We start from the raw sequence: 12,764 nt of genomic DNA, 5'->3' as shown, positions 1-12,764 counted from the left end.
TAGCATGAGACTGAAACAAGCTACCTGGCCTAAAATCTATGTTAGAAAGAATAAAATCATCAGGAGTCACCTCTTCTGGATCACAAACACAGAGTGATTAAATGAACGTCCCGTGCCTAGTCAAAGTGACCTGTGATACACCAATAAGCAGATGGGCATTCATAACTGCTGTGAACAACATGTCAGAAGGCACTTCCACCATGGTGGGTGTACGAATCTGGTCAGATCTCAACTACATGCAGTAGGAACCAGGTAGAAATTATGACAACTCAATTATAAAAAGTAGTAATGTGAAAATCCACTTCTCCACCCACAATGCAATATACTCCATCTTCATACACACATTCACTACCACTTTCAACATTCGCTCTCTCTATGCCATGTCTCACTGTCCACCTGAGCTCCCCCGCTTCCCCTTGTATTCCCATTCTTTCTTCCTTTCTCACGCTACTACTGTTTCCACTGCTAAGCACTGCTGTCTCTTCGGTACCACTCTCCTGATTTTTCTCTTCATCTCTTCCTTCTGATCTCTGGTATGCATCACACACTGTACTTCCACACACTATACTTTCATCCAGCAACACTTTCTTCAGCACACTCACACCAAAGCCATTTAAATGCGACCCATCACGCCTGTATAATTTCATTCTTCCCTCAAATGCATGCCATACATCCACAAACTCCACTCCCTTCTCCTCACACAGCTCTGCCAACATACCATTCATGATTTTGGCTCTCCGTCGCAACTCATCATCATCATACCTGGAGGACACACTGACAACCTTTCCTACTACACTGTTATCTTTCACTCTTCTCGATAGCCTCCTGATATTTGTCCTCACATCCTTCTTATGTCCAGTTAGATAATTCGTCCCTACAATCACAACTAACTCTCTCGCTCGTTTCTTCCTCATGTATAACGCCTTAATTATCATACTCATTCTCCCACCCGGATAGCAGACCTTATGGACTCTGTCAGTAACTAGCCCTCTAATTATGGAGTCTCCATATACTGCTATCCTGGAATCACTTATCACTTCTTTTACTTTTTGTTCTTACATTCTGATTTCTTGAATACTTTCATTAATTTCCTAGATGCCTAATATCACTCAGCATATTCTTCATTTCCAATATCTGTTTCAAATCTTGCATTCCGAACAACTTCACTCTCTATCTCGCTACCTCTCGTTTGGCCGCACTTTACTTCCTTTTCCTCATTCATACTTTCTTTCACCCCCTTATCACTATCTTTCGCATGCACATCTTTGCATTCTTTCACTCCTTCAGTTTCTTCAACTTTCGTTTCACTTCAGTTTTTTGCAACTTCTTCCATAACTTTTGCTTCTCCATCATTGCATTCTTTTACTCCCTCAGTTTCTCTTGCTTTCATTTCAGTTCGGTTTTTCGTAACTTTCACTTCTACATTCCTGCATTCTTTCACTCCGTCAGTCTCTATCTTTTGTTTCATTTCCGTTTCTTTCATGTACATTATCTTTTCAGTCAGTTTCACATTCTGTGTATTGTGGTCCAACAGTACATCGCACTTACGACAAATCCATACTTTCTCTCGTCTTTCGCTCATTCTCTCCCTCTCCACAAAGAAATTTCTTACATTCTGCCATGCATGTATATCGCATTCAGGAGATCGAATCTGTATTGAAAAATCTATGTCGGCAATGCTACTTGAGTTTTGCGGCATTCACCTAGTAGCATCAGTCGGCACCTGCGTGGTTGACCTCTTGACTGCCATTGTGTGATATTTAAAATGGCAATTTAGACTAATAATTCTGATATAATTCACACCAAAAATCACTTAGACACACTTCATTCTCGAAAATAAATACTGAAACCCTACAATTTATGAAACATTGCCAATTATTATTCAAAATAGCACTTATTTTTTCGGAGCTCTTTCCGACACTACACGACTTAGTGTCAGAAAAACCCTAGAGTTTTTTTTTAGATATGTGGCAAGTAGAATGAAGAATGATCATGGAAAGATGAAGTTAAGGGATGAAAGTGGTAGAATGGTAACTGCTGCAGAAGACATAGTTGAGATATTCAGTGATCAATTTATAAATGTGTTTCATCCTGATCAGGGTGGAATCATGAGGAACTTAAGTGTAGAGGATATAAGAGAGGATAGTTTAATTGTGAGTGAGCAGGAGGTATTTAAGGAAATAAATAACCTTGATGTTAATAAGGCGATAGGATTTGATGACATAGCACCACACATCTTAAGGGAATGTTCCAGGGAACTAACAGTAGCATTGGCATGCCTGTTTAATAAGAGTTTTGCAACAGCACAGGTTCCAAGAGAGTGGAAGAAGGGTAAAATTGTTCCACTACATAAAGGTGATAAAGCTGTAGCTTCAAATTATAGGCCGATCTGTATATCTGGAGTTGTGGTGAAGGTTCTGGAGAGATTGGTGAGAAGTAGGATACAGAAATGGGTTGATCACAGCAGTATTCTATGTGGTTACCACAGCATGGATTTGTTAAGAGGAGATCATGTTTCACTAACTTACTCTTGTACTATAACAAGGTGACAAATAACTTGAACAGAGGAGATGCATATACAGTGGTGTACTTGGATTTTGTAAAGGCTTTTGATAGACTGCCACATGACAAGCTCTTAAATAAATTGAAACAGATGTGACTGGATAACAGATTTTTGAGTTGGATCAGTGACTGGCTGTCCACCAGGCATCAGAAAATTGTATATGAGGGGGTGCAATATCCCAAAAGAGAAAAGTCAATAGTGGTGTGACAGAGGGCTCAGTTTTGGGGCCTTTGTTGTTCAATTTGTATCTTAATGATATTGGGTTGGGTTTAACTAGTGATATCCATTGCTCTCCCCAGTTTTGCATCAGCAATGCATAGTCAGGCTGATGTTATTGCCTTACAAGAGGACTTGAATAGATTGCATGAATGGGCAGGTAAGTGGAACTATCAGTTCAATGTTGCAAGTGAAAGGTTTTGAGATTTGGTAAGCAATGATGGGATGCAAGGTATACACTTGGTGGGGAAACTTTAACAGAAGTAGAGGAGATGAGAGATTTGGGAGTGATAGTGGACAAGGACCTGAAATTCAGGGGCCACATTGCACAAGTTGTGAAGACATCACTTCGAATAATGGCAATGATGCAGAGAACCCTGACATGCAGAAATAGACAGGTTATGATTTCATTGCATAAGGCCTTGATCAGGCTTCATATGGATTATTGTGCACAGATTTGGTCGCCAGGTTTTCATGGTGACGAGGATATGTTGGAAAGGGTACAGAAAAGATTCACAAAGGTAGTCAGTGGTCTTTGGAATGTGGAGTACGAGGACAGATTGAGAGAATGCAAGTTGCGGAGCCATGTGAATAGGAGGAAGAGGGGGAGGGGCATACAGTATGTTTGAGAGAGATATAAGCTGGTCAGGGGTTGTTATCAGGTAGACATGGAAAAGATTTTTCATTGAATGGGAGAGGAGAGTAGAACAAGAAGCCATTGCTGGAAACTGTATAAGGTGGGTGTGAGCAAAGGAGTGAGAAGCAGGTTCTTTGCATTGAGGGTGGTTGGTGAGTGGAATGCATTGCCTGAGTGTGTTGTGGATGTGGACACATCGAATCAGTTTAAGAAGCGGTTGGATGAGCACTGTATGCAATAGCGTGTACCTCCCACAATGAGTCTCTGACTCCATGGAGGTCAAATGTTGATGATAATAATAATAATAATAAAAAAATCCAGTCCTACTAACAGCCAGCATGGAAACCTGAACATCAACACTGCATGCTATGCAGTCAACAGCAAATGAAACAGAGCCTTCCTAATACACTACACTAATATATGTGGTCTCAGTTCCAACCTCAACAAGATCCATTTCCACATCCAAATTGCAAAACCTCACCTTTTTTTTTTGAGAGAAACCCAATCTTCTATACCCCCCCCCCCAAGCACTACTCATCTCAGCTTTCCCAGTTACACACTCTGACGTGGTTTGCCTCAAAAGGTGGTGGTGGTGGGGGGGGGTTGTGCACATGTTCACTCCGATACTACGTCAGAGTGGCAAACAGGAATTTCCTTATTTAGACCAAATTTGTCTGAAAATCTCTACTCCATTCTGCCAAATTCATTTGCTGTCTCTATGGCTCTCCTAATGCCACAGCCATTCTAAACTTTAGTTTTGTTTTCCTTAAAAGTTGATATTCGTCAATCCAACTTTCCTAACAGTGAGGTCATTTTCCTTGGAGACTTCCATGTTTACAACATCAGGTGGCTCTATTTAGATCAATTGCACAGATCAAGCAGGTAGAGAAGCTGAGACATATGCTATCACCAACAACCTCATGCAGATAGCAGACATGCCTACCAGAATACAGGAGAACTCAATTTTTTGGTATCAAATTTGAGCAAATACCTTGGACCTCTTTCTCACTAGTGATCCATCCAAGTACACTGTGAACGTAGTCTGCCTCTAGGCAGTTCAGATCACAATCTTGCGCTTATCTCTTCCACAATGAAACAACATGAACACGATCATGTATATTTTTGGCATTACAAGAAAGCCGAGTAACATGATCTATGTATGCATTTACTATGCCACATTCCTTGAATGGATTATTGATTTCTATCATTTGACATAAACCTATATGCTGAATATATTACTGAAATAATTCTAATTGGCATGGAAACATTTATTCCCTATTCAACCTAAGTCCCCATCCCACATCTATGCCTTGGTTCTTCCACAGGTGTGTGAAATCTGTACACAAGAAGAATCAATCATACCGTAACAGAATTATATCCAAAACTCCATCTACCTATACTGCTTATACCAAAGCCTAGAATAGCTGCCAGAAAACTATCAACACATTGAAAACACACGGAGGGGTAAAGCAGGAAACTTGTATCCTATGCAAATAGCAGCTATGCATTCTTGTCTCTAACCTAAGCCATTTCTCACAAGTCTAACCAACACTGCTCCCACCACTATTACATCCTGATGGTTGTGTTGCATCATCACCCATAGAAAAAGCCAATCCCATGGCTTCCTGCTTCTCTAATTCTTGAACTGCTAATTTTGATAAATGTCCCAAACCATTCCAAACACTCAAGTTTGTCCTTTCACCAGAACAAGATCATAAAAATTCTGCTCAAATTGGATAACAAAAAAATCTTATCTTGATGGCATTCCTAGAATTTTCCTAAAGGTTTGTGCTCCAGAGTTGACTCCCATTCTGTCTCACCTTCTTACACTTGTATTCCACTGGTATACAAGTGTAAGAAGTGTAAGGTATACAAGCTAATTTCCTGACTTCAAAGTCAATTAGCCCACATTTTCAACCTATTCCTAAAAAAAGTGACAAAACTGTACCCTCTAACTACCGTCCAATGTCTCTTGGAAGTTCTTTCCAAAGTAATGGAAAGAAATATCAACACTCCACTGCTACACTACCTTGAAGGCTCAACTAATAAATAACTACCAGTATGGATTCTATCACGGTCTATCAGCAGGTAAGCTACTCGCTTATGTCACCGATATCTGGACAAATACCACAGAAAAATTTGGTGAGTCCCAAGTAGTTGCCCTTGATTTCTCCAAGGCTTTTTTTGTAAGTATCTGGCACAAAGGTCTGTTAAGTAAATTCCCATCATCTGGTCTGTCCCATAACTGCAGTTAGACTGTCAGCTTTCTGACTGGATGCTCACTTCATGTGATGATGGATGGTTTCCTATATTCTAAGTATACAACGATAGCAGGAGTACCACAAAGCTCCTGTTCTCTCACCCACTCTATTCCTAATGAATGTTCTTATATATAAATGATCTACTCCTGCAAATTACCAATCTAATACATAAATATTGCTGACAACAGCACACAGCATTCCTACTTTTTTTATTTGAGAAACCTGGAAATGCACAAATTACTGCAATCCTTAGAGCCTTAACTGCCACCATTACTACTTTAAATACATTCATTAGTGGGACTTGGATAACCTTGCTAATTTAAATGCTAGATTTAAATTAGCAAGATTTAGATTTAAATCTAAATTTTCTAGCATTTAAATCATCCTCACAGTACATCTTACAGACTTACTTTTAATAACATCCAAATCCCTACACACAATGAGATCTATCTTCTTGAGATAAAACAACCTCAAATCTTTTTTTTTTTTTTTTTTTTGCACAAACATATTACAAATTTGCCTCCTCTTTTGAAAAATCGGGTTTTCTTTTCTTTTTTTCTCCTCAAGGTATTACTTTAACTTCAAGTAGCTCCAAACTTTATACAAATCACAAATCTATCCAACTATTGAATATTGCTCTCAACCTGCATAAAGATACAGAACTGTATAGAAAAGGCCAGTCACACTGATTAATGACCCCTCTGTCACTAATGCACTTCACTCACTTTCACAAAAGTACTCGGTTTTCACTGCTTGCATCTTCTACAAATAATTCTACAGCCACTGTTCAGACTTAGCATCAATAATAATCCCCACTCTGTCAAATCCCAATCAATCACACACACCCCAACTACTCCCTCACAGTACATCTTCAAATTCACAGAACAACGTTCTCTTCTTCGTTCATTTCTTCCACTGTTTCCCTAGGGAACAGTCTGCCATCGTATGTTTCCCAAGAAATACAATCCATAGCTCAAGGTAAATGTAAAGAAGTTACTTCTTGCTCATCCACAGGTCAACCTATAGTATAACTCATCTCTCGTGGATGGTTCCCCATAAAAAACATTCTTGTAAGGAATATCTTATCGAGATGGAATATCTTGATAAGATATTCCATCTTATCCCATTGGCCATATTTGCACTGCAATTCTGCAATATCGTAATTACAATTTGTTATCTTCTATTCCCACAACAAAATCTTCAACTTAGTATACAGATTCTCGCAAACTGGTCTATCCAGTGACTACTATACTATCATCAGCATTTGTCAAATTATCCTCCCATTATTCTTTCTTTTACTTATCTCATAGTGAAAGAATGCTTTGCTAATCACCTTTCTTGATGATACCCCCTGCATAATGATACTACTAATGCATCTCACTCATACCTGATTTTTCCTCCTTATTTGCCTCCTCTTTTGAAAAATTAGGTTTTGTGGGACCCCACTTGTAACCCTCTGCTTCCCCATTGCCATCCCCCCCATACCTATCAGATAGCTAATCCTGTAATCCAGTTCACTAACTTGACCCATGTGCTGCAACTTAAATATCATATCATGTGGTACACTGTTAAATACCTTTTTAAAATTAAAAAAAAAAGAAGAAAGAATATGCCTTTCCCTCATAAAATGTTCTTGTCATTTTATTATGAAATGCAATCAGCTTACTAAAACAAGAGCTTCCATTAACAAATAATCCATTCTGACTCTCACAGATAACATTAACCTCATCTGCCTAACAGTGTAAATGATTTCTCCATAATTACTCCAAAATCTTAACTACTGATGATATATAAACTGGTCTATAGTTTGATACTTGCATTCTGCTACTACCATTACACAATGGCACTATCTTACCCTCCTTCAACTCATTGGGTGCCTTTCCAGTAGCCAGATTGTTATTGAAAAGCCGAGTCAAGGAGTTGTCATTTCTTTAGTGCATTCTCTCAAACCCCGAGGTGAAATCCCATTCAATCACATTGCTTTATTGACATACAGAGTACTCAGTATTTAAAACACTTCTGACATCTCTAAACCTCGAATCTGCCACATCCATGTAGTATTAAAACCTACGTCATTGAACAAATCCAATATGTCCTTTCCATCAGTCACCGTACTGCAGTTTTCACCCAACAAAGTCATTTTTCAACAATCATTCACCCTCCTACTGATGAAAGAATTCCTTAGAGTTTTCTTTTGATCTCAGGGCTGTTCTCTTCTTATATTTCAGTTTTGCCTTTCTCTCACCATACTGGTCACTCTTCTGTCTTGAATTTTATATTATCCATGTATCTGCTCTCCACTCCTCTCCTTATATCTCTTCTATAATCTCTTTTTCACCTGCAGTTCTTGTTTGATATTGTTTGTCATCCACTGTACACTAGACTAAATCGTGTTCTCTTTTTCATTTGCAGTATAAAATTTGTCATTGCTGTTGTTAAATATTCCTTCACAATTTCCCTAGCACTGATGTCTTGCCCTTCCAATTCCTCCATCCATGGAACTGCCCCAAGCTAATTTCAAAGATTATTATAATCACCTGCCTTATAATTCCACTTACATTCCTTTCTCTCTGATATTCCTGAATGGAATATCAGAGATCTGGAAGATGAAAGCAACATGGTCGCGCTCTCTCTTCAACCTAGGGCAGAGAGAGATGCCAGCTTATTTATAATCAGATCTTCTGATACTATGACCAAATTAAACCCCTTGAACCTCATGTTTCTTCTGTTATGTGTTGCCTAAGACATTTGTCCCTCAAAAAATCCAGAAATTCCATTCTCTTACTACTACATGCAGTTTCCTCTTCTCAATTTATACTGCAGTGGTTAAAATCTCCCATAACAATCATTATTTTTATGCTCGTTAAGCTTAATTGCCTAAACATCTCCTCCTCTTCACCCTCTATGCTCCCTGGCTTATAGCAACACCCTACATATCCTGTTCTGTCCTTGTCCATCTCACACCATATGCTCTCAAAACCATTACTGCCATTTCCATCCAAATCTTCCACTCTGAGAGGACATAAGTCATCACTTATAATGAGCAGTACTCCACCACCGCATTTTTCCTTCCTATCCTGTTGAAAAGATGTGGAAGTTCGTTTAATGCAGTCTGTTAAAAGAATATATGATATACAGAATCTAAAATATCAGTAATACAAAATATGCAGTTAGTTGCTGCTATAAACAGGAGAGACAAGTAATGTAGAAGGCATGCACAATTAGAAGTGCAGGTTAGTTATTATTGTGGAGGACTTTGACTACAAGGATATATAGTTTGGAAGGAGGAAGGACCATGTGATAGGAAGGAAATGGAATTTATTCACCTAACAGATAATTACTTGAAATGGCACATGATGGTGCAGTTTCAAGGTTTGAGAGGATCTGCAGGACAAGTATTTTTGACAAGCTTAGGCAGCTGGATGTAGTGTCATATAGGAATTGTGAAGGGAAGAGTATTAGCAGTGCAGTGGAGATGATCAAGGACTATCAGAACAAAACAGTATTGGACTTATAACAACTACCTGGAGTATACCAGGTCCCTTGTAGTTGCAAACTGTTCTACTAATGACAAACAGGCAGGACAGCTAATATCAGGATATCTGAACATAAGAATTATATCCGGTTCCACCAATACAGCCACTCAGGACTTGCTGACCATGCTTTGGACACCCGCCACAAAATATGCTTGAAGAAAGCCACTTTACTACACCACAGCAACTATAAATATGAGAGATTATTCCTGGAATCAGCCTCAGCTCTAAAAACCTTCCCAAATCTCAACAAATTTGATGCATGAGACTATCCCAAATATGGGACCCTTGCATTCTAAGAACATCAGCCCAACAGCTAAGACAATCCAATTTAGCCCACTGGGGGCACTTTAGAACTCTAGGACCGACTTCAGTTCTTTTCTTCTGCCATATTTATTGTGTTAGTGCCTGCGTGCACATATCATTATTTTATGTTCCCTGAAGATGGTAATGTAACATTAACGAAATATAGGAAGCTTTAAAATTTTTAATTAATATTCTAGTGTGCGTTGTCTTTCCCTAAAATCTGACAGTTATTTTTAACAATATATAAGTTTATCTACAAGAAGTATTGGACTGTATACCTAAGATAATGTGAAGTGATAATGCAGAGGAAGGGTTATTAGTAATATTGCAGATGTAGTTGCACTGCAAGAGGATTTGAATTAACTGGACAGATGTGCAAATGAATTGGGCTATCAGTTTAATGCAGCAAAATATAAAGTTTTGAAGTTTGGGACACATCGATGGGAGGCTGTATACTCTGTTGGAACTGTACTGAGGGAAGTCGGAAGAGGAAAGGGATCAAAGGAGATGATTGATAGAAACATGAAATTCATGGAACTTATTGAAAAGGTGATGAAGGTAATCTGGCGAATTGTTGCAATACTGAGAAGGACAATGACCAGCAGATATAAGAGTTGTCATTCCATTTTATAAAGCCCTGATCAGACCACATCTGGACTATTTATGCTCGCATTTGGTCCACGAGATTTGAAGGGAATAAATTAATCTTGGAAAGAGTGCAGAGAAAGATAAAGATGATATCAGGACTGTACAATGTAAGTTATGAAGATTGGTTGAGGGAATGTGACTGAAAAGTTAGGTAGATAGAAGGAAAGGTGACATGATTGAGACATTTAAACTGTTTAGATGTAGTTACAGGGTTGACACTCAGAAGTTTTTATTTGGTAGAAGTAGGGGAAAGGAGTGAGGGCAACAGGCCACCCTGGAAGTTGCAAAAGAAAGTCATGAACAAGAGGGTGTAGAGTGATTTCCTTGCATGCAAGGTAGTTGAACAATATATCAATGGGAATGCATTGCCTGATAGTGGTGAGAGCACAAATGGCTGACTTCCTGTGATGAGTCTTTTGATTCCATTGAGGTCCTGAATCATAACATTATTCCTTGTGATCTGCTCTTCTTTTTGGCTTCATCCTCCCTGAAAATGCTATTCCCCTCACATTCTATACCTGTAATTAAATCATTCAGTAACCAAGTCCATTCTAATGACTATGACTTTTGGCAAGGTTGAACCAACAATGCCCAACTTTCTCATCTTACTTCTGATAAGACCTTCTCGCATTAATATATATAAATTGGAGTATCCTGTTAGCACCACAAGTTTTATACACAATGTTAACTACTCTATTTTGTCAATTTTTGATCATTCTTATACTCACTCCTATCACAGGTGCCTTAAAATACTGCATCTACTCCTCGAATGGCACCTAATTCCAAATCTTTTAAATGCAATCCACCAGCATTATATAAATTCTGCCATTTGCTAAATTCGGTCCTGACATCTACAAACTACACACACCCCATTCCTTCTGCATAGCTTATGCATCTTTTCATTTGTAATCATTAGCCTCTTCCTCAACTAACTGCAATGATACTGTGGCAAGAGATTTAATATTTTTTTTTTTTTTTTTGCTGCATTTAATAACTATCTTCTCTGATACAATATTTTTCACTTTTATGCCATTAGTGACTGCCAAAACATTCAATTTTTTAATCTCACCTTTTTTGCATCCTGACAAGTTTCACTAATATTAATTTTGGCCAGAAAAACAAGATTTAATCATACTCTCATGAAATACTCCACTAATCAACAGACTTGCTTTACTTATTGCTCTTTACACCTATAAGGTGCATGAGGCCACGAGTTTAGAGTGCCATCCTCTTCAGCCCAGAGCTGCTTCTCTTGCTCTCCCCAGCTCGACTATCCTAGTTTGTTTCATTCTTTGATTACCATCTGGCACCATGTCATTTTAGATCTTCCCCTCTTCCTTTTACCATCAGGCATGGTAAAATACATGGCCTATCCATCTCCATCAGCATTTCTTTAACTCTAATGTAATGGGATTGGTTTTGGTTTTGTTGTAAATTTCAATATTTGAGATATTATTTGGCCAGTAAATTTTGAGAATTCTGTGAAGACATTTTGTTTGGAAGGCATCTATTTTATTTTCTTGTTGTTTGGTTAATTCCATGATTCACTTCCATAAAGTAATACAGATTTAACAGTTGAGTTAAAAATTTGCACCTTTAAGTTTGTTTTTATATTCGATGATTTCCAAATTTTCTGTAAAGTTTTAATGGCAAGATTTTTTTATTCTTATTGCAATGTCTTTGTTGGTACCACCTTCTGTGTTGACAGTTGCTCCGAGGTAATTAAAAGTGTTTCTCACTTCTACTTGATTTCCATTTATAAAAATTGGATCATTATTTTTACTGTTAATTTTTTTAATATTTTGGTTTTCTTCTCATTGATGTGTAAGCCTATTTGTTTAGCAGTTTCCTCTAACTTTGCTGTCTTAATTTTCATGTCTTCAAATCTAGATGATAGTAGTACAATGTCATCAGCATAGCCCAAATCTTCTAATGTGATATCAATGTTCCATTTTGTTGCTTCAAGGATACTTGTGACATAAGACTGAATGATATAATCACGTAACCACAAGAAAGATTTTTTATTTAACCAAATATTTCGGTCTGGAAATAGCAGACCATCTTCAGTGGTATTACAAGAACAGTTTAAAAAATACAAGCTAGAATACTAACAATAGATCGTTAAAATTAGAACACGCCGCGTAATGTTATATCACTAAGTATGAAACGGAATATTTTGAAGTAGAAACATGATTGAATTTGCAATTTAAAAAAAAATAAAAAATAAATAAATAATTAATTAATGGGTAATCTTGATTAGACACTCCCAGATTTTTGATATAGATATACAGTCATTACGATTCAGGTTAGGGCGATGGAGCAAGGCCTCCACGCTTTCCTTCAACAAACGTTCAAACCTATAATGGGATCTATGTAGGAGGCGAGTCCTGGACCAAAAGATGCTGTGGTCAGTTTCAATCCCGTGTTGAGCCAATCCAGACTTTTCAGGTATGTTGTGAAGAATGGATGATTGATGTTCTTGGATTCTTTTTTCAAGAGAACGTCCAGTCTGTCCAAAATAAGAGAGATCACAGTTGCACGGAATTTGATAAACTCCAGGAAGAGATAAAGTTGAGCATTTGTCTTTAGGAGAAGGAAAA

The sequence above is a fragment of the Typopeltis vanoorti genome, chromosome 4 (assembly GCF_054136105.1).
Source record: "Typopeltis vanoorti isolate ZY-2024b chromosome 4, IOZ_Tvanoo_1.0, whole genome shotgun sequence".
NCBI classification, from domain to species: Eukaryota; Metazoa; Arthropoda; class Arachnida; order Uropygi; family Thelyphonidae; genus Typopeltis; species Typopeltis vanoorti.
Note: the sequence above shows the minus strand (reverse complement) of the source record.